Here is a 24,374-nt window from a genome sequence, read left to right on the forward strand (position 1 = left end):
AGATAGTACTCCCTGTCTTTGGTCAGGCTCAACAGAGTCACTCGTGCTTGTGCACACATACACTGAAATGCAAAAAAATACGCTCATGTGCATATATTGGTTGAAGATGTGGGATCTGAATGCAGTGGGTTGTGAGGATGGGTAATGGAGGACAGTATGTGTCCTGGGATCATGGTGTACAGATCCTCCATTGCGAGGGCGATGAGACCTGAAGGGCGACAGGGAGATGGAGGCATTGAGGGAGAGCGCTGCTGTAGCCCAACGCTCTGTTAGGCGCCTAATGGAGAGATGGCAAAAAACAGCAAGCCCTATTGGGCCCAGTGCTCACAAAGGAAGACTAGAACACAAGCCCACAGACAGGAAAGGAATGTCAGGTGGTGGAGGCAAGACTAGAGCTTTGTCTGATTGACAAAATCTCTTGACTTTTTATTGACAATTTGTTGGCAGAAGGTGCCAAAGGTTTTTTTTTTTCCTTGACACACCTTTAATCTACAAATTATTCATTTAATCTAAAAAAAACTACTTTTTGTGTAATTCAACAAGTCCTTGATGGAAAACTTGGATTTAGACAAACTGCAGCTTCAAATCAGCGGTCATTACTAACGGAACAGTCATGCAGAGGAGTTTGTTACAAAGATAGAAGCAGGGCTACATTCTCTCTGCAAAAGCTTTGTTGATTTTTACGCCTGAGACAAATGCAGATAGTGGGACGTATTTTTAAAACTTCTTCCAAGGTAAGAAGGGAATTTTCAGATACAGCTTATTACTCCACATTGGGCTGCTGAATTCATGTTTAATTGGAGCAAAGTCTTTATTTCAACAAGACTTACAATTGTTCTGCATCAGTGGTGAAGCTATTTTAATAACCACTTTTTCAAACATTCTTACCTTGCAGTAGCTTGCAAGCAGCAAAGAAAATGGCTAATTTTGGTTTAAAAAAAAGTTGTACATCTGCTAATTTAGCGAAATTGCTGTACATATAAATATGAAGAAACTGCACTGACAAACTACAGTTACTTGTTTTGGTTTCTGTGTTTTTCATTAATCGAAATTACAGTACATCTTAATCCTTACAAAGGTCTGAACACTTTCACAAACATTTAGAATCTGTGCCAAAGTCCTGAACATAAATTTTTTAGGACCTTAGGTGTGCAGAACAGGTTACTGGGGAACTATTGAAATGAATAATGCAAACAGAGGTGCTACACTCAAATGAATGGAATGAAATAGCATATTAGTACACAGAGGTCTGTGAATAGATTGTTGTTAGCAACACAGAAAAGTGTTTCTTTACATCTCCTATTTATAAAATGCACACAGACTTCACATTTAACATCAAGTCATCAAATCTCTGCACTCTACTGCCATGTGCACATTTAACATTACTCTCAGCATGCTACATATTCAAAACTATGATACTTACTGACAAACCAATTAAATCAACACAAGACTAACACTGAACAGCCAGCTACTGTATGTCTTCAGTTCTAAATACATCTATTATAAAAAATGCATTATAACTATAATCATGTCAACACTCATTGCTTTCCAATTATGGCTACCATCATCTGCCAGAGTTACATTAATAACTACAAAATAACTCTTTTAAGCAAAGTACAATGTTGAAAAACACAAGTGCATTTCTTTTTTTCTAAAGCTGTTTTTACTTGTTTAATGATGGACACCGAAACTTCTTCTGCACTGTATACATGTTTATGAACAAACTCTTTTACTGGAAAGTTTGTAAGTGTTCTTACATTTAACAAAATTGGCTCAAACTTGATATTTATTTGTAAAATAGTGGGCCGAAGGACGTGCACATCCAGCAATGTTTTTGAGTCTTGGTCTTTACTCATTGAAATTTTCTAAGATTTTCTGAATCATTTCTGTGCCAAAACTTGGCAAAAAGTTATCTCATAACCTATGCCTCGGTAGATAATACCTTTATATCCATTCCTGATACTCCTTTTTGTGACCAAATTACTAATAAATAAAAAATCTTTCAGATCAGTTGATTTTGTCTGTTAGTAAAATTTTGTCTTATCATCTGCCTTTTGTCCAACTTTATTGAAACGTTTACTGTAAGGCTGCAACTAATGATTATTTTGGTAGTCAACTAAACAGTAACTTGTTTTTCAGTTAGTAAGTTAGTGATCATTTCAATATATCTTCTTCTGATGGCGGCACCTCCTGTTCTGGGCTTCAGTGCTTGTTTTACCTTTAGTCTGCCCATCTGTGAATGTCACACTGATGTTTTTGCATCATTGTAATGTTGTTCAAACTCCAAAATTAAAGAGGCAACATGACTCACTAAATTTATTTGCTGAAACTTATTTATCAAAATAGTTGCTGTCACAGCTCCAGGGGGCTTGCATTTCAGATGTTCATGCATTGCAGAGGTACTGCTGTGAAAGCAACACTTCATGAAAGTCTTATAAAAATAAACACCATTTATTTACCAGAACGAAAAAAGTAAATCATTAAATGTGGATTATTGAACAAAAGATCTTTCTCCTCTAAGTCTTTTAGTTAATGATTTGATAACTGACCATCAAATTGATTTATTTTGTCTAACAGAAACCTGGCTACAAAAGGAGGATTTTGTTAGTATAAATGAATCCACTTCTGCTAATTATCTAAATTATTATGTTCTAGAACAACAGGTTGAGGTGGAGGAATAGTTGCCAGTTTTCAGTCATGATTAATGCTAAAACAGGCATTGAGAAAGTTGGAAATAAAATGGTGCTCCAATAACATGAAAGAATTTTATTTAACCTGGAGAGATGGTCTGCTACCATGCAAAAAAGCGCTTCGTAAAGATAGGACTGTATACTATTCATTTTTAATAGAAGAGAATAAGAACAATCCCAGGTTTCTGTTTAGTACTGTAGCCAGACTAATGAAATGTCCTATCTCTTTTGAGCCATGTATCCCTATAATTAAGTAGAGATGACTTCATGAGATTCTTTATAAATAAAATTATTTCAATGAGAGAGAAAATTCACACCATCCTTCGAACTATTTTCTCTGATTCCCTGTAAGATGAGCAGCTTAGGAAGTGTCACTAGAATTTGTGTTTGGACTGTTGAGCTTTCCAAAGTGTCAAAAATAAAAGCTTCATCCCACTCATCAATATGTCTGCTAGATCCCATCCCAACCAGACTGCTCAATAAAGTATTTCCCCTAATTAACAACCCCATTTTGGATTTGCTTATTTTGTCTCTAATGAGTGGTTATGTACCACAGAGCTTTATGGTTGCTGTAATTAAACCTTTACTTAAGAAACCCGATCTTGGTTTAGGAGTTCTGGCCAATTATAGACCTATAGCTAATCTCCTATTTGTCTAAAAAATTCTTAAGAAAATAGTTGCAAATAAGATGTGTGAATATCTGAACAGAAATAATCTGTTTTAGGAGTTTCAGTCAGGGTTTAGAGGTCATCATCACAGAAACAGCACTGGTGAAAAGTACAAATGATATTCTCATGACCTCAGACAGTGGACTAGTGTATGTTGTCCTGTTAGATCTCAGTGCTGCATTTGATACAGTGGATCGCATTATTCTATTACAGAGGCTTGAATGTGATATTGGGATTACAGCAACAGTTCTAAAATGGTTTAAATCATATTTATTTGATAGATTCCAGTTTGAATGTTAATAATGACTCTTCAAACACCAAATTTGGTCATGGAGTTCCTCAGGGTTCAGTGCTTGGACCAATACTCTTTACCATATATTTGTTTCCATTAGGCAAAGGTATTAGACAGCATGGGATAAATTTTCATTGTTATGCTGATGATACTCCGTTATTTATGAAACACAATGAATCCAATCAGTTAGATTACAAGCATGTCTTAAAGACAAAAACCTGGATCGCTCTAAATTTTCTGCTTTTAAACTCAAACTAGACAGAGGTAGTGGTTATTGTACCTGAGCATCTTAGGAATAAACTTTGCAGCCTTTCACTTCCTCTGGATCGCATTCATTTGGCCTCTAGGTCTAATGTGATATGTTTTTCTCCCACATTAAAAATGTTACCAGGACCGCTTTCCTCCACCTGCATAATACCACTAAAAGGAGAAACATCTTGTCTCAAAATGATGCAGGAAAACTGGTCCATGCATTTATCACGTCTAGGCTGGACTGTTGTAATTCTTTAGGGTTTCCAAAAAACCCTTTAAAACGTCTTCAGTTGATCCAAAATGCTGCTGCCAGAATTCTAATGAGAGTTGGAAGAAAAGATCATATTTCTCTAGTTTTAGCTTCTGGCTCCCTGTTAAAATCATAATTAAATTTAAAATCCTAATTCTAACATACAAAGCATCTCAACAACCAAACTAAACCAAATATATTAAATATCTTATTGTTCCATATTTTCCTAACAAAGCTCTTTGCTCTCAGGTTTCTTCGTGTTAAAAGGGAGTTTTTCCTTTCCACTGTTGCCAATGTTCTGCTCAGGCTGAGAGACTGCAACGAAGTGAAGAGTCAACGTAATCTGCTGGCTTCCTTGGATAGATAACTTTTACTAATTGGCTTTTATAATGTATGTGAATGTTTTTGTACAGTGCCCTGAGACCACTTTTTTGTGACATGGCACTGTATAATAAACTGAATTGAAAGAAAGATCTGCTTTGCACAACCTGCATTCGACTCTGTTTGGTTTCAGTGAAATGCTCCCACAGTTTTGAGTCCCTCTCAAATTTTTTCCCATTTCTCCTCCCTCCTCTGTGTTTTGCCATAGCTGTGTGGGTAACGTTCACTCTATTTTCTTCTTCTCCTCCTCCCCCTCGTCAATGTTTTTCTTTGTTAGTATGACTGTGTGCTGTCTTGGCAAATAAGAGACGATACTGCTCCCAGATGATTTGGTTGTGCATTGTGGTTAGGAAGCAACAACTATAACAAACCCCCCCAAAAAACATTTACATAGATTTTTTTTTTTTATGACTGGAGCTGTGTATGATGTGTCAACATAAAAAATAAACGGCTAAACTCACTGACAACTTATGTAGATTGACTAATTTGTTGACCTAATATGATCAAAAAATTTGAAAGTGTTTTAAATTTTCTAAAAATGAAAATCATTTTAGGAACCATTTCTGTATACTTATTTTAATAAAAGAAGGATTTAAATATTCACACATTTCAGCTTTGTTGCATTTAACATTTCAACTTCAAGAGAGCCTCAATTCATATTATAGTCTGCGGCATTAATTAATATGCTCCATTATTGCCATTTCTGCTGTTACTGTGTAGGGAGCACATGTACTTACAAGAGGGAATGGGTTCATTGAAAAGACAGGATGGAGTGATGTTAGTGAGCTGAAGCCCCAGATGGACTCCACTACACTCCACTCAATAAGAAAAACCCTAAACGGATTTCAGTGAGGGAACTGCTCAGGGAGGACTGAACAGATTGATGGATACACGTTCTGCATGCTATTGCTGGTGGAACAGCAACACCAAAAGCATCTCATCGACAATTACAGCAGAGGGAGCAGAGAGTGAGATAAAGCCAGGGGAGGCCCTGAATTTCAGGAAGATATTAGGTTTGGGTAGGAGGAAAAATAGATCCACACAGCCTCATTCAGTCAGTTTCCAGCACAGTGTGTTGAAAATCCTTGGCACTGTTTCATGAATCTGTGCAATTCAAAATCCTATCATTGTATTTCTGCGGATTCCGTATATTTCAAGGTCACTCATAGTCACCTGTAATTGATTATTACAAGCAAGCAGTACCAGACTGATAATCTCCTTTCACCATCTTAACACTGAGCCTGTTTGACAAAGACTGTATTCATCACTACTGTTGACTGCAGACAAAGATGGTGTAGGCCATTAATAGCCAAGGCCCAAGCATTATGACGAACAGCATCTACAATGCAGTCTCAAATCACATGTAATGGAACACAATGCTATTGGAATTTTTACTATAAAGTCAACAATGAATTACAAATCATACATTCAGGTCAATAAAGCATTATATGACATAAAGTAGGAGGGCATTTAGCAGGCTAGATGAACTAACAAAGTGCCATGAGTTCTTTTTTGATAGTTGTATGCCAGGTCCAACCTAAATACAGCCAAAATTTTCTTCTGCACATGTATGAGAGCCAAGAGCAAGAAAAAGATTTTTTTTTTTCTTTTACTTTGCTGCTAATCTGTGTAATCTAACAGTGTAGGACTCAATCACTGGAGGAAAATAGGTGTGAGACGAGCCACCTTACAATTCAAAAGGACACGCGGCCTCAGGAACACATCACAGGTACTATCCAATGCATATGGTGCAAAATAGCATCAGCTTCTGGGGGGCTTTGATAAGAAATCTCCCTCTCCTTTCTCCTCTTCACCACTGCTGCCTCGCACACAGCGGGAAGCATGTGGCTTGGCACAACTTTTGAAGTCTCACTTGGACATGCGGCAAAGGAAAGGGTTGCAGGTGTTGATTAGACGTCAGCTTCACTTTGGGAGATAAGTTGCTCTGTGAATAGGCCATTCTTGATTTTCAAGGACACAGGATGCATTTGAGAGACTGCCAAAGGTCTGCATTCATGCTGCTGTTCACACAGAAAACAACCAATAGGAGAATGATACAGTGAAATGACTTTGTCATGTAGTCTAATGCATTAGCTACTATGTAAAGGAAGTAAGAATCAAGTGTCAAAATAGATGTTCTTATACAATTTAATACTTATCGCTGGATAAATCCTAATCATGCAGCTCTTGTTCATCAATAATGATTAAGGGCAAGATGGTGTGGTGCATAATTAAAAATAAAATCCTGTCTTATTACAATTGATCCAAAAATATTTTGAAATTTAACTTCAGTTTATAATCTAGTAAACAAATTCAAGAAAAACATATTTATACATTTACTTATAATAAAGAAGCAAAAATACTCCTTGTATTTAGCTGCTTTAAAGAAAAAACACTTTCTGCACTGAAATTGTTGTTTTTAATGAACACAACAGAAAATCACTTGAACATCAACCTTCAAATCCTGCAGTACGCTATGGGACGTGAGCCAAGTAGTCTGTCATTCAGTATGTAAAAACAATGCAGGTACTGATGATGTGGTTGCTAGGCAACTCTAACTACTTTATTATTTATTGAATAAAAAGAGGCATGCTTGTGTGTAGACAGGGGAGAGTCCATTACTCATAAATACAAGACATTTTTCATATTCTCTCTCAAGAGAGAGCCCATGTGATAGCAGTGCTCTTCTACTAGTCAACATGATGCGCAGCAGAGCTGACAGAGCTCAAGGCTAGACTGAGAAGTTGTGAATAGGCTGGTGTATGTTGCTATCTGTAAAGTAGCTGGTCTCTGCTTGTTGCTGAATGGGTGGATTTATAGTTTTGCCATTCCTGTAAATAATGTAATGTATATAATTAGGTAAAGCAGTCTTATATCTGATTACCACAATCTAAATGGCGGAGTGAATCGTTCAAAGTGGCATTAGTGTTGTTGTTGCAGTTGACCCGAACAAACTGATAACAGCCTTTAATTGTTTCCACTCCCATAGCCATGGTAAATTAGTGCCGACTGAATCCTGCTAGTTCCATTTCTGAGCAGCAACATCACCCATGTCCCGAGTCTCAGCACTGCAACCACTTTAGGAGAAATGTAGGTCATCATATAAAACCCACCTCCAACCCCCCTACAGCTCAAACTCAACTGACATCTTTGAGGCAAGAGAAGTCTCAGGCTGCACATTAATCCTTCCGGTCACACAGAGTTTCAAATTCAATCTCAGTTTTCTCATTATTGGTTTTGGAGATACTGAGACCCCGTATTGGTCAAGAGATATTTCAGCTAATCTGATCAAGTACTGTAGTAGGGCCTGTAGAAACTAATGACTCCTGGATCCATGGGTTAGATATTTTTAATGGCACACAGCAGGTGGTGAAAACATAGCAGGTGGTGAAAACATAGCAGGTGGTGGGGGAAAAAGAAAAGGCTTTGTCAATTCAACTACTCAATGTGAGTTGTTGGATAGTCAAATTCCCAAAACTGTTTTAATGGTTTTGTTATTAAAATGTTGAGCTGAAAGATGGAGAGATTCAAAAACACAAAATAAAATAGGAAAAATTACTGAAGGTGACACAGAAATCCACAAAAAAATTGAAAGATATCCTCCCTCACACAAACCTTACTGCAAAACTTTCTACTGCAAGTCCTTCTGGTGGTGATCTATTCTTTTTTTTATTTTTGTCCAATTGATAAATACATGTGTTATATGTTTTTCTTATCCATGTGTGAAAGTCCTATATGTTGAGGAAGAGTTACAGTAATGGTATGTATGTGTAACAAGTACCTAATTCCATCTCAAAACGAACTAAAATTCTCCTCATTGGTGTGAGCAGTAAGATCACTACTGTTGACATGGTAGGAAATGGGTCAGGATGTGTTTGAGTCAAAGCAGCACATCAAATCAACACATCTTGGTTCACTGCCGTCTTATGAGAATCTACAGCTTTGCAGGAAAAGGGACCTTAAAGTTATGTTTGGACAAAACTTGTGTAAAATTATGATGACTAAATTGTTGACAAGCACACATTTCTAACTACATAAAAATAGAAAATGACATTTGTTTGGCTTATGTCTGTGTTTTTTAGTGATCTGTTTGGCTTATATCCTGTTAATTTATTTGTTCAGCATCACTAGAGGTTTTTTTTTTCATTGCGTCCAAACAGATTCTGGAAAGAAAATCTGTTCACATCAGTGACACGCACACAGATGTCAGCGGATGTAAATCCAAACACAGTGGTGGGAAAGTAACCTTGGAATGCTGGTCTGCAGCTTTTGTTGCACAACTGTTAGATCATCAAATATGAGTCATTTGTTCAAGTTCAGTTGTTTCTGGACATATTAAAAGTATCTAAAAAGCTTTTTTTGGACTCGTTTGTTTTTGTATTCTCTGGGACTATTAGATTGTTGGCAGTGTAAATGATTCATCTTTCTATTTCCCCTTTCAAGCTGTTGGTGCTTCATCTCAAGCAGGGTTCTGACCTGTTTAGACTGTTTTCATGTATGTTGAATTTAAGGAGTAACATGGGGTGCCTCAATAGGATGTTGAGCAAAGACTGACGGACCAGATTTGACCCAAAATACTGAGTTTTTTAAATTAATGTTCCAAGATAGGAGGAAGTGGAAGTGTAGCACAGTTAGCAATTGAGCTCTCAGCTAGACCTTTGGCCAAGGACCTGTGTGGGGAGATATGCTGCTTCAATATGGGTAATCCAGTCTGCAGGGTGGAGATTGAAAGTTGAAGCAGATCAGAGATCTCTGTCTGTGTCGTTTATGCAGATACTTGGGCACTACATACAATATGACATGTGAGGGCACAGTGTAGTGATTACAGATACTCAAAATGAAACTTGTTTTGGAGCACAGTGGTTGATGAAAATTCTAACAGGATTTTCTGTTATTTTTCATATTATTGTTACAATAATTAGTAATTTAATTAGCAGTATGTTATTTAAATTACACAGTCTATATATAATCAATACTTATTTACATATACTCCTCCTTTTTTGTTGCCTTTGCCTAAGTTGGCTAGAAATGATGATGAGCAGCAAGAGGGGTGACAAGCTCTTTTATTAAGAGTGAAATGTTTGCTGATGGAAACTTGGCATCACAAGACATGAATACAAATGTACTGAACATATCCTTAGTATAATTACACAGCCAAACAGACTTAAAATCAATGAACCAACATAAAATGTAATAATGCTTGCAATTATACATAAACATGGTCTCTTTAGAGTTGTTAATTTAACCATAAGCTTTACAATATCAGTTATATTTAGTTGTCAGGGTATTTTTTTATTCTAAGTTAAATTTTATGCTAATGACCTAACATTTATCAAGCCATTAGTACATTTTTGTAACTAGCTACAAAGCAATCTTTAAAGAGCTAAAAAGAATACCGGAAAATGGGTGCCTTCAATATTTTATGCAGGTTTTTGACATTCTGATGATTTTCTATTGTCTGCTGATGAAGTTGATCTTCTAGGTCTGAATTTCATTTACACTAAAAAGCTGTAACAAGTAAATGACTTGTTACATGTTACGTTAATTGGAAACATCAGGGTTTTCCCTCCTAAATTGTTTATTAGCAACTTAAATTAAATTGATATACCATTAGACTATCAAAAGTAATGAAAAATGGAGGATAAAACTAGAAATGCCAAGAAAGTAGCTACAGACAAAACGTTATCATACTGATTGCTTGTATTTGATGCAAAAGCCAAAATACATTACTCAATACTTGAAAAAAACAATTTCCAAAACAGTGGTCAATGTTATGGTGGTTAAAGTCCTCTTTAATACAACGACCTATGTTTAGGCTACACAATCTCATTCATTGCACAGACCGGAGCTTCCTGAACTTACCATATTTAGATGTTGCAGAGCAGACATCAGAAACAGTTCGTAAGGAAGCTTAAGTCTGCCAAGCCTTTCAGCCATTGTTCCATTTGTTTAATTCACTGACTAGCAGTCTTTCAACTTGATTAAAAAGAGCTCACAATGACAGACAGAATAAAACAATACAACATCAAAACAGCTTTTTGTCTTTTTTTTTTCTCCTGTTTGACTGAGTGGTAGATCAGATCAGTCATTTTTTGTTTCTTAGGTACAAAATGGAAAAAGTCAGCTTGCAAAGAGGCTCAGTTCAGTTGCTATCTCTGTAGGTTTATACACTGATGTCTTTATTAATTGCTTCAGTTTATAGTGTTTTAAAAATTAACCACTTCTGCACTCTAAGATTGTTACAGTATTACCTTTAATTGAAATCATAAACGTCCAAGACCTCATACATTAGGCTTAAACTATCTGGGCTTAATCCTGTAATGGCATTTACCTCTACTGAAAACCAATCCTATGTTTATGAACTGCCTTACTGACAGCTGGTCTTGCTACATGGGGATCAAGCTTAAAAACCTGGAAACAAAAGCAAAGATATATATGTGCTTATGGACAAAAATGTTCAGAACCACATGTCTGTATTACATAGCTATTCCAGGGTTGCACACTGAATAACACGACGGGTTTGGCATGCTTAAGTGCACAGCTATGGATTAGCGGTTAGCCCAGCAGTACACCTTGATTATGCTCTTTATGTTGACAACCTGAGCATGGCTCCATTATAATTGACCTCCTGTTAAACCAAGCAAGCTCAAACTTCCTCATAATAGTTCTTGTGAATAAATCTTTAGGTTCTTTACATGATGCGTGGCCAAGTCACATCGCATTTCATTCTGTAATTACCAGATAGAAGCAGACCTCCTGCTCTCCAGACTGTATTATCACTACTTGCTCTTTGGGTTTCCCAAATGGCAATTATCTCACCATGCTCACAGGTGATTCAGCATGAGTTCCATTAGTCTCTTGGCAAAATGCTGTTACATTAGTTCATGGCCTCTAGTCTCTTGTTAGTTTCTAAGACACAGTAATCACAAATTGGGAAACAAACCAATTTCTTTCTTTTTTTTTTTTTACAAAGGTAGAAACAATGTTCTTTTCATTTTCATTGTGCTTTAATGGAAACAAAGTCATGCCTGTGCCAGGTATAACACATGTGATTTGCTAACTAAATTTGGTAAACTGTTCTCTTGCAAAAGTTACTTTGACCTTTAAATTTTTTTATGGATTGCAGGACATAAGACTGACCCAAAACTGTATTTTCATACGTACTTTATCCACAGAAAACGACGACAATCTATTTTTTACGAATGACAGGTGTTATATTGTGGTTCTAATTTAATTAGCTTTGAGGCACTGCATATGGCAGCATTTAAAATAACATGTCATAGCATTCCAGACACATTTAGCTTTGTTGAGCTGGACTAAGTTTTTAAAGTTTATAACAGAAGACATCACCCAGCAGGATGTTTACCAGTAAGCAACCAAACTATCTCCTTTGTGAGTTCAATTAAACAAGTACTCCTTCTGTTCAAATCTATGTCAGAAAAATTTAGATTTTTGGCCATCATTGGTGGAAGCTTTCTATGATGTGTGTTGCTCTTCTGTGTGATGGATGATCGGGCCTTGCTCTCTGTGGTCTCTGACAGGGTCTCAGCGGACTAGTCCAACAGCAACTACTCAGATGTGACAAGCTGGCAGACAGTGGCCAAGGTGAGAGCAGGACAGATGGGAAGCTTCTCTCCAGAGTATCTTCTGCAAAGCAGAATCAAACATACTGCTTAAGAATTCACTTTAGATTGCTTCCATTTCCATCCTACAGACTTGGGTTTCTTCTGGCTAGTCCAAACAGGCCTTTCTCATTACATTTTGACACTGGTGTTCTTCACGCTCACTTGCTGCATTGGGCCCCAGGTCTTCAAGGGTAATCAGTTTGGTTGGTCGTATATGCCAGGTTGCATCTGTAATCGTATGGAACTGACCATATATAACATAGGGGATTCTAGGGAAAACAAGAATGTAGCCTTTCTCAATAAGCAACACTGTAGAGCTGTAATGCCTTTAGACAGACAACTCTCTCTTGTGATTTGCTGTCAAACTTTACAACATTGTAGTGGGGCACGAGTGCAACTTAGGTGAGCCACCAGAGGGGACAGCAATATTCACACCACCGGTAAACCAGGTCTCACTCCTCCTCTTCATGCATGGATGGCATCCTAAACATGGCTGTGCTGACCTTGCGAGCAGCCATCAAACACCTGGAGGAATTCACTTAGTTTAATTGTATGTGGCATTCTCAGCATTTCAGTAAAAGGACAAAATAAAGAGACAAATTTTTTGTAATTGGTAATTACTGAGATGCCAAAGTCAACATTTCTAAAGTTTAAGACTTAAAATGCTAAAACAATTGCACTGTCTATCAGCTATAGCACATTTTTCACAATTTAAATTTGTAATTATTAATTTTAACAAATCATATTTTTGTATAATGCTGATTTCTTTTTTTTAAATTAAAAGTATTGGATGATCAGCTCATTAACAGTTTATTTTGACTAATCATTCAGTCAAAGTTGGCAAACATGTTTTCCATTTGCATTATTTAAACATTTGGGCAAATTTGGGCATTTTTTATTATTAATAATTTTATTTTTGTCATTGAAAATACATAGTGTAAGTACAATGGGATCTGTAAACATGTACATCGATTGAAATTCTCCATTTTTCTTTTTTTGTGTGTGTGATGTCCATCAACTAGATCTTGCAGAATTCAGGTTTGAGATGTTTGAAGATCAGAAGGGGAAAGACCTAGTGAAGGCATGGGAGCACAGATTCCTTTTTACTAAAGAAAGGCTCCAGGGACAGGTAGAGAGCCGTATATATTGACCGTGTCTGTTCTCATGGCAAAATGTGACGTAGTGCAGATAAATACAATGTACATTTTGTCAGAGTCACTTATTGTGACTTTGAAACTAACATTTCAGTTTTGTTGCACACACGCAAGTGACAAAATAAGCCAAAATAAATAAATGTATATTTGATGTTGTGTTGTTAGTGTTTATTTTAATGTGTTTGCTTTAGTTGTAACCTTAATAAAATAGTTTTCACTACCTTTACTCTCTGTAACAAACACAATCAAAATGCTAAATAAAGATAAACAAAGGTAAACAGCAACAAAACCCCCAAAACAACAACAACAACCAAAACAACCAAAGAAATCAAAGTTTAGATACTGTTAATTGGCTTATTCAGATCTCCAGCTTGAAAGTCCTCTTACCTCCAAATTATACCCATCTTACTTCCAAAGACAGACATTTTTGTGTGTTTTGTTTTGTGTTGTGTGATGTAGTTTTGCATTTCATGTGCAAAAGCAACTTGCATCTTGGAAGTTGCATTTGTCTCATTATTTACACTAATGACAGAAACTCAGAAATCAGCCAAAAATGACAGCAATTATGATCTCATCAATGATCTTGTTCTACACATTATATTTACAGAACCACTTCTTAATGAAAAGATAGTCATAATAACTAGCATTGACTTTTTTTTTTATATTTTAAAATCAAAATCAGCAACGTTTACACCATAGCGCTGCACATCCAGTTAATTTGTCTGCATTATTTGAAAAGTGCTTTTAGGTTGCTGGAATGGTAGGTTTGCTGTTGATTAGAAAGCTTTCAAACAACTTCATCTTGAGTTTCCTCAATTTTGCCATCTGCTGATTATTTTTTTTCCCAAGCAGTGCTTTTTAAATTGCTTTGAGTGCAAATCACTCTCTCTGCAGCTGATTGTTGTTGAATTATTTGCTTTGCTCAGCCTGACCTACATTTAATTTCAATCTGAAAGTGATGTTGTGTGACTTTGGTCCATCATGCGGTGAAATCAGGGCCTTGCATGAAATTACAAGCGGCAGACAGCTGTGTTTCATAGAAAATTATTTCTAAGTACGTTTTGATTTTGCAAATCAAATGTCCAAAAACAGATCAGATGTTGATCAGATGTCCATTGGACCAGCTGTCAAATGTATTAAGACATTCATAGCAGTTTTAATAGCATGAAGCAGTTTAAATTAACAAATATGTTCCTACCAAAATAAGTGATAAAACAATAGTTATTAGTTAAAGAAGCACAAACATAAGGAGGATTACTCGAGATATATGGCTGGAAAATGAATGGATTGTTTTGTCACTATGCAACAACTTTGTTTGCCAAACTGTGTTCTGAAATACCAGAAATCTGTTCAGGGTGTCTTTTAATATAGAGAACATTTTCTGATTTTAGCCATGTTATGCTGTTACACCTGGTTTCAAATTGTGATGTTTCAGTAATAAAATGTTTAAGCTTTTCTTTAAAAAAACAAACAAACAAAAAACCCCAGCAAGAATTAAAATAATAAAGTTCATTTTCCTGTTAAATGATTTAAAAAGATCAATTTTTGAAGTAATTTATAATAAGTCTTCTTTGTACTGTTGTGCTGTTATCTATGGCATTGTTTGTTTGTTGTAGATACTATTATGTTTTAAAATCTTCTTATTCTAACTTTCATTTTAAAAACTATAATTGAACCTCAATTATTAAATGCCACAGCCTTTTTCAATCTCACTCCAACAAATCTTCAATTAAATTGCTTCAGTTAACAGGACAAAAGTGTTTTGGTACACGTAGGAGCCAATCTAAAATAAATTGCACTATATCACAATTTATTAAAGCGAAGGATAACTTTAATATCTCGTCAGTTTTGTTTGTCGACAGTCCCTGTGAGCTCATTTTTTACTGACCTGCAAATAGTGTGAAGACTGGAAAATGATGTTTATTATGAAACCCATTATGAAACTAAGGTTATTGTCTACTTTTGTTGAAATGAGACAGTGATTCTGTTTTAATTAGATAGATTTGTGCCAGTTTTCAATGTCTAAAAGCCAGAATTTCAATAGTCAGACAATCATTTTGGATCCTTGTCCTGGTCTGCTGATTTCTCATTTATTTATCTCAGATGCTAAAAGAACTTGTAATAAATATTGATCTTTCATAACTGATGTTGAAAAATCCTGATATTTTCAGCTTCTTGTGTCTAGGTGGTATGAATTGTTGCTTTTCCAAAAAGTAGATTATTTCTCCAGTGGTTGATCTATGATAATTCTTTCACTGCAACACTGAAATCTTTGTCTTTTTCTTAACGTGCTCTCGCCAGCAGAACTCTCCTGCGCTCTGAAAGAGAGATCATCACTCTGACCACACGTGAACTGTGTTTTTGAAGTTCAGCAGAGTTGTGCTGTTTCTCCAGAGAAATAAACTAAAAATAATCAGCATACAGAAATGGGAGCATCCTACTTAAACTTCATATGTATATATCAAACAAATATTTTGACCTTATTAAGTTTGAATAATCAGCTATTAATGGATTGCACTTCTTTTTGGAAAATCAGGTGTGTGTGTATGTATGTATATGTATGTGTATGTGTGTATATATATAATCAGTCAGTGGTAATGTATCATGGCACTCCTCTCATTTGAAGCTACAAGTTTTAAATTAATCTACAAGTAATGTAGATTAATTTAGAGGCTATGACTAAAGAATAATATATTTTGCTGCAAATGTAAGCTGAATTCTAAAGATCCATTTGCTTAAATTTTCAGATTGTAACAGCTAATATAACTTAGATTCCCTAAGTTGATTTGAAATATTTGTATTTCATCATTTGAATGGATACTGGATTTGGCTTAAAAAGAGTTAGGAAAGCCTAATCCTTCTGAACCCTGACCCACTAAAAAATGAAAATATCTCAGCTTCTACAGATAAGACTTGTTATTTATATACACCAAATCAAAGATGATGTTATTTGAAAATTGACGTGGCTCTCGCCACACTCAATATTTGTCTCTTTGATTACACACCTAAAAAAAGACAACTTTGTTCATCTGGCTCCATGCTGAAAAAAAAAAACAAAAAAACCTGCAGTAGGTCTGACAGTGGTGGAAGAATTCCAAATGGGCCTCATGGTTGACTGAACAAAAGGCGTTGGTAATAGCACTTCATTGGAAATAGACAAGAGGCTGAGTGGAGTGGGGAGGGTGGTGGTATTTTGATATCATTCAAAAGCTCAGCCATGACTTCTCAAAGCAATTACTATACTGTCATTTTTGAAATCGGGGTGTCATATTGAGATCAGTAAAAAGAATGCAATTACTCCCAGGCCTGACAGGAATGAAAATCTTTTTTGTTGTTAACATAAAGTTTGACCGATGCCGTATGGTTTTCTCAACACAGTCTCATACAATTTGTTCTGATGCAGAAAAACTCCATGCAGTCAGAATGTTTTGCCAACTTATTCCTTACAGATTTTAGAAATCAATTATCAGTTTTCTAATTACTCTGAATGATTGAAGTAGATCATAAACTTACAGGAATTGCCACAGATGTTTAAGCAGCTAACTCTTAAAACAATTATGTTTTTTGTTTTGTTTAGTTTTTTTTAGACCATGCGGTATATAGTAAAGAATAATAGCAAAAATGCTAAGTTTTAGAACTTCAATATTTTAAGTTGTATAATTGTTGACAATCTATCGATTTTGTATTCAGGATTTTTTGGGTAGGATCAAACTCTTGGCTTTATAACTTTTGATGAGTATGTATTTAGGCCAACCATGGCCATCTCACTAAACTTTAATGCCAGAATTAGTGGAGACATTTTTAACAATTCTATCTAACTGTGCTGAACTTTTTAGACAAAAGCCTTTTTCCCTACAAGACAGAATTTGCAAAACACCCTGGGCTCTTTGCTCAAATTGCCTAGAAACTTTAAAGAAAAAAAAGATTAAATTTATGAAGAACCAAATTTAAGAAGTGCACCACAGATGTTAGAGTACAACCCAATGAACTGGAATTGGACTCAGTGGTTTGAACTAAGTGGACTTAGTGGTTTCAAGTATTTGTGACTTCACATGCAAGCTGCTGAGTTTCAGTTAAATCAAACTTTATATGTTCAGTTTTTTGTTCCTTGTTTCACTTCTATATTATGCATTAAGTTTCTCTTAAGGTCTGTAATTTGTTTTAGATTTAAGGAAGTATTTGGTCTTTCCTATACAGGGCAGTAAAAGCTAAAAAACTATACTCAACATAAAATTGAATTAAACTAGTTTTTTTTAAAAGTTGTATTGATGCAAAACATTAGAGCTTGTTCAGTAAAATATTCATCACTGCCATCTTTAAAGCTCATAAAATTCAACATGTTTTAAAGCTGTCTTTAAAAAATAAGGTCTTTTGAGCAAGTACAATTCTAACACTATAAAGCCTATGTTCTTTCCTTGCCAAGATTCTTTACCCTTTCACTGCTTTTACTTCTCCACCTCTGTATTCCACAGTAATAAACTGGTTAAGATTTGCAGCTGTCTTTTTATTTTTATTCATACATTTGCATTTAAGATACATTGTCACACCCTTAAAGGATGATTTTAAGACTATCAATGCTAAGGGAAAGCAAGAAACTTTGAATCTGGTTTAAAGCACAAGGTTAATAAAGGTTCGACTTAAATAAACTTTGATAATGCATGTTTATGTGAAAGGAGCAACAAAAAAAATTACCATCAAATAAAATATTTTTTCAGTTTGTGGTCACAAAGCACACACAGACAAGCTGTACTGTCAACTAATTATTCTCAAAGACTTCCCAAAAAGTGTATCCTGATGTATTTTGTCGTAGACCACATACTCATTGAATGTATAGTATGTCTTCTGCCACGCTTTGCTTTGGAATTAATTGATACCCCCCTAATCTCGAGTGTGTTGGCTGAGAGCTTGCCTTGAATTCTAAACTGAAAAATATCAGCACAGCTGCTGCCTCAATCCAAGCAGAAACACTTGAATGTGTTCTGTGTTTTCTGACAGCCTGCATGGCTCGTTTTGTTAATGTAAACTTTACATACAAACATCCAGTGCACTCTATAGACTAATGATGGACTGAACTTATTACTTATCTTACTTGAGGAGGTTTGTATAAATTAAATAAAATAATAATTGCATGTTCAATTTATGAGCTAAATCTGTGTAATGGATGCAGGTTAAGATCAAATGCTCAACATGTTATAACTGTTTGATTGGTCATATATTGGGACCGTTAGGAAACAACTTAGCATGTCACTTCCAGGTGTTGGTGTAAAAAAAACAAAACAAAAACAACAATAAAAAAATGATGGGACTGTCTCATAACTCTTTGAATTCATATTTTAATTAGACCTAAAATCTTGAATAATCACTGGTCATAGACTAAATAAATGTAACAAACTATGCCAATCAGTGTAGACATTACATGGAAGATACCATTTACAAAGTGAACAAGTTGGTAGCAAAAATTGATAGTAATAAGATGAAGAAGAAATGTAATTTGCGTCTTATGACAGTTTGTTTGTCCTACTGTCAAACTGAATCTTGTGATTTGAGGATGTTCACCATCTGGGCTGAATAAGTAGACTCCCAAAGGGGACTATGCCCAATTGACCTGCAGTTTGGGGTTACTGATGCAGTGGTGTATATCAGCATTTGTTTGGTGATGGTTGGCTTTTAACATAACATTGTTTTGAATTGTTATCTAGACAGTTCATGCTTCTGATTATTGTCAAATTATGGTGGTTCTGCTTGGTCCCTGAAAGCGCAGGGATGACGATACAAGCTTCTCAAATTCTGTGGATGTAAACACTTCACTGGATGACATGAGCCAAGTCCCGTGAGATGCAAGTTCAATTTACACAGGCTATGTTTTCTGCCAGTTGCAACACTTTATAGTATTTCAGCTGGACAAGCACTCTGATCCTTGAGTTGGTTCTAGAGTTACCAAACTTCTACTGTGTCCTCAAGACAACAAGAATACTTTCTAATTGCTGTCTAGATCTGAGTCAGAGTGCACATCTTGACAGCTTGCTGCTTCAGATAAGTGTTTGGAATTAACTACATGTACAGTCAAGGTTAATTGGCCTAAATTAGTGCTAATCTATCAGGAATTATTGCTCTAAATGTGAGTAAACTGTAATACTGTAATACGTAGCAAAATGTCTTTGAAAAGAATTCAGAAAGTGTTGGGATACGGAGTTGTCTTGTACAGTGCTTGCAGGAAGGAGATAATGAAGGTGCTTATTCATTTATTCATTCAAAATCTTGACCTTTATTTGAACTGGCACATTACCATGTGCTGATCGCAGCCATCCCAAACATGACCTTATTTTGGTAAATATTTGCCTTGAAAGCTCAAATTGTTTTAAAAGTCATGGGTTTTACTTGTGGGAGTAGTGTGCAGTGATTATTTAAAAAAGAAAAAAAAATCCCACCAAGAAATGATTAGTAGTTTTTATGAGGACTGATTTCTTGAGTTCAGCTTCTGTTTGCAAGCAAAGGCTGATTGCCCTTCCAGGTGTCATCAAGGCTGAATGGACCAGCGGCTTTGTGCAATGACATGGTGGCTATTTCATGGCACTCCCCAATGGTCAATGACTCTGCTTCATCATTGTTCCACACCATTGTGCAGCTTTTTATGAGCACAGCTGCCACCTGTCCTCTATACAGTGTTATCCAGCATGGGAATGGCATTTTTACACCACAAAAAAGAGAAGTGACAAGCATTTGACAAGCTATTTGAAACACTATTCTCACAAATCACAACAGATGGACTTTAGGAAGGACTCAGCCTATGCATGGCATCAGTAGTGCAAAGGCTATGCTATAATAGGAAATATTTTTGGAAGAAGTGTGATTTACAGATTTATTTAGAATAAGACTCAGTATTTGAGTGTTAACCCTCCAGCTTTGCTATTAGCTTGTTCTTAATTTCATGCAGAACAAGCTGTAGTCCTCAACAACCTTTTTTCTGCACAAGCAGAGAGCATATTAACTGCTGAGTCAAATCAGACATTTACTGAAAAGGGCAAGACATTTGTGTTAATCACTAATTGACATCACATTAGTTTTATTCAGAATACAACATCCAGTCCATCAATAATCACTTATCTATGTAGAAGCTCAACACAAAAATATAATTAGTTTGATTTTTATTTCCAGAGTAAATGTTATCTTTACGATTGTCTACACCAGTGATGTCCAATCCTGGTCCTGGAGGGCCACTATCCTGCATATTTTAGTTTCTGTCCGTTGGCACACCTGTTAATTCACTGGCATGCATTTTGATTGAATTCTGCATCAATTGTCTTTTGTAAATAGACTTAGTTAACATTGTTTTATAGATGGAAACTTTTGTTTGATCATGAACAGTTACACTTTTTAGATATATGTTTAGAAGTGCAAGTGGAAACCATGCAGCTACAACTGCTTCCCTGCAGTGCAAAATGCCTAAAATACTTCTTTAAATGGTTCTCATATCAGATTGGCATTAATACAGCCCCAAAGCATTTTCACCTTCTCGCTCTTTGCTGATGTCAGCAGGTGATTATATTGTACTCAACAGTGTTTGACTCAATTCACCAGTCAAAGAGAACAACCTGACCTGTAAAATTTCAATGCCTCCTTTTTCTTTCACAGTTACGTTTGCCTGGTTTCCACTTCCTAAATAGGGATTGTACTTTTGCAAATTTCACTAATAATTGGTAGATTGATCTGTATTGTAGTTTCTTTTCAATAGCTGCAGTTGAAAAATGTCCTAAACACAACAATATGAAGGAGAAACTAGAAAAATACAAGCAGAGTGTTGGAAAATGCAAAATCATTTTGAGACGTGATTATCTTTGTAAAACCGGGACTTTTTTTTTTTTAGAAAGTTGTTCAGGTTAACTCTTTTAAAACAAGAAATATTTTTGATTTTGTATATTTGTTGTAATATTTTTCAAGCTACTCCTGTTTAGTTTCTGCAGTCTGAGAAGACATCGATATATATATATATATATATATATATATATATATATATATATATATATATATATATATATATAATTATTTTCAGTACCATTTAAAAATACCAGAGTGGGAATTGTGTAAGACGTGGCTTTATGTTGTTTATAGCTACAAGTGACTTTTGAAAACTGCTTGTTTTGAATTATTTTTAGTAACCCACCTTTCAGTTTACTTGCTCTTTTTTTCAAGAATGTCAGAAAAAACTGTCATCAAAAACAAATTGTTGAAGCTAAAAAAAAAAAAACCTGTATTGAGAAGAGATGCTCAACTCCAGTTAGAGGAAGGTTTACATTTCATCTACAACAATGAAGCTGTTCTCCACAGACCTCAGTGGGACCGTTAGCTTGTTTAGAAGACTGGTCCAGTGAAATGACCCAAATTAGGCTGTTAGAAGAGTAGCTTTCATGTGCCAAAGTGCCCCCAGTGGGTATGCATGAACAAATGTGCATGCATCGCTTTCAGTCTGAGCACAAGAAAGTTTCTAATATTTCATCCGGTCTGTTAGATGTGCTCAAGGCTCAGACAGGGCTTCATTTCACTGCTCTGTAACAATGATATGTGCACAGGCAAATACTGCATGAAAATATACATGGCTTTGACTTACAGCCATGCAATTTTTTATTGGATATATATTTTTGTCAACAAGTTACTTGTGGATGTTATGTAGCAAAATTTATTTTTTTTCTATATCTGACCTGGTCCTTCCAAACACAACACAAGATTTGACATACACGATGGTATCTTTTGTTGTTGTTTGTTTGCTTTCTTTTTGAGCATTACAATTTTGCAATTTAAACGATCTTATATTTGGTATCATAGAACACAATTTAACACAGTGACATACTGTTATACCAGCTTTAATATGTCTGCAGTCTGTGGTTTGTCTAGTGTGTGCAAAAAAAACATGCAGAACTTGAATCTGACCCAGAGTTTTTAGTTTGAGCATTTGAAATTTCCATACTTTTGACTAAAAACATCATTGCTTGTGGATGAGGTTTAATGGCGACAATCTAATATTTCAAAAGACCCATATAAATGTGGACAGCCATGAAATGAAACATGTGTAAGTAAATGTTTCCATAATAACATGACTGACACTCAATGACTTGTTTACAGTTGCTGTAATTGCATATGTTACACGAATTGTTTCTATTCAGAGTATATTGTCTGTGTCAGGTGAAGTTTCACTATGAAATTATGATTCTGTAATTTGAAGTAACTGTTCTATAAAGCTTACATGATTTTAGCAGAGTAATAAGCTTCAAATGCTGACAGTGCATCAGCAGCAGAGCACCCTGGCCCTCAGAGAGCCATCAAGCAGAAAATGATAATTAATTAATCATGGAGTGTGAGGCAAACTCCGTTCAATTAGCCCATTGGTAATTCCTTCCCCTCGGCCCGCTCTCTAGCCAGAGATCATGCCTCTCTAATAAGGCTTGTTTACTCAGCAGCACTTTGGTCACGTCACTGATGGCTGGTTGGAACATGCTCATCATTCTAGAAATTTACATTTACACGCGCACACAAATGCACACACAAACACACATACACAAGAAAAACAAACTACTTCACAGTTGCACAAAACTAAACAATCCGAGGCCTTGGCTGTTGCAACATAATAGACATTTTTTTTTTCTTTCAAAGTCAAAATGGAACATTTTCTTGAGGGTAAAAACCTCCTTTAGAGTCCTTGGCGGTTTGTCTTTCATCTTCCCTTGAGGCTATCCTAACAACATCATGCCTATATATTATTCTGCCTTGTGATTTGGCTCGAATATGGTTCAGATAATGCAAGTATCTGTCATGGTTTTGGTTGAAAACTTTTTTTTTTTAAATTATCTGTAAGATTGAAGTTCAGCTGATTTGTATTAATAAGTCTACTGGTTGCTCTGTTACTCTATATTTTGAGCTAAAAACAAAATAGTCCATGAAATTTCAGTGATGTGTGATTCTTGTCGTCGAAATGTATTCCTCTGTGCAGAATGTCCTAATTTAAATAAAGTTGAACATATTACGATTTTTTTGGAATGTACAACTTTAATAAACAGAATTTTTAAAAGATTAATAAATGTTCTGATTGATAAATTACATTTATCATTGCAAGTAACCTAATAAAAAACAGCTGTCAGTCCCAGCCACCTAAAATAAAACTATTACAAACCGTACAAATGTCAGTCAGTTTTAATTTGTTTAGTTACATAATTTGTTTTAAATTATTAGAGAAAAAATAATTCCTTTTTTTTTATTTAAATGATTTTCATTTCATTTTAGAAGACACAAGAATGCAATAGCTGTAAAAGTGGAAAATTGGAGTTAAGGCAAATACTGAATTTTAGCCTAACAGGATAGCAGTTTAAAATGCTCTGGTTTGAAGTGCAGAATTTTATTAAGTTTTTAGATTTAGATTGGGTTGAACTAGTAGTTTCAAAGAAATAAAATATTTGTTAGACGTTTGAAAGCTCAATCAAGACGAGATCTTAAACAAATCAATAAAACTCAACAGTCAGAGCTGTATGCTGACACAACTGACCCCACATTTAATCAGACAACTTTTAACATAAAACTTGTTTTCATTTAAAAGAGAATATTTAGGGTGAAGTACAAAATTTTCTGTTTTTGCTCATGAAAAAGTATAACTCATAAAAATATAAAACTTTCCTTGTGTTTAAGTGAAACACCATATTTCTTCATGTCAGTTGTGTAACCAACATCTGAAATGCATTATCTCAATTACTACAAAAGAAGACAACTGTCGTTATAATCTTTTTTTTTTTCTTTTTTTTACACCTCTGGCATAATGTTCCCTGAGGACTATGAGCATTTCTAATTAGCTGCAGACCATCTCTCCCGTGCAGGTATGTGTGCGTGTATATATATATATATATGAGTATTTTATAGACTGCGGTCTGGCAAGGACAGAGGAATTAGCCTTATCCACATTCATTAACCTCATTTTCATTCTCCAGAGCAACAGTGCTGTAGAACTATCTGTCACCACAGCACAAAATGATGAATTGGTAATCAGTTGAAAGCTGTCAAGAAAGCCTCAGGAATGCAAAAT

At 35.4% G+C, this 24,374-nt stretch overlaps 1 long non-coding RNA gene across 1 annotated transcript in view; it reads left to right on the forward strand.

The window, feature by feature from the left end:
• Positions 1-13,408, forward strand: part of LOC112450262 — a 62,778-nt gene extending 49,370 nt beyond the window's left edge. Inside the window, exons 3-4 of the long non-coding RNA XR_003038818.1 lie at positions 12,075-12,138; positions 13,181-13,408. This is a non-coding gene — a long non-coding RNA (uncharacterized LOC112450262). The remainder of the gene's footprint in view (positions 1-12,074; positions 12,139-13,180) is intronic.
• The last annotated feature ends 10,966 nt before the right edge of the window (positions 13,409-24,374 follow it).

This window comes from Kryptolebias marmoratus, linkage group LG9 (genome assembly GCF_001649575.2).
Source record: "Kryptolebias marmoratus isolate JLee-2015 linkage group LG9, ASM164957v2, whole genome shotgun sequence".
Taxonomy (NCBI): Eukaryota; Metazoa; Chordata; class Actinopteri; order Cyprinodontiformes; family Rivulidae; genus Kryptolebias; species Kryptolebias marmoratus.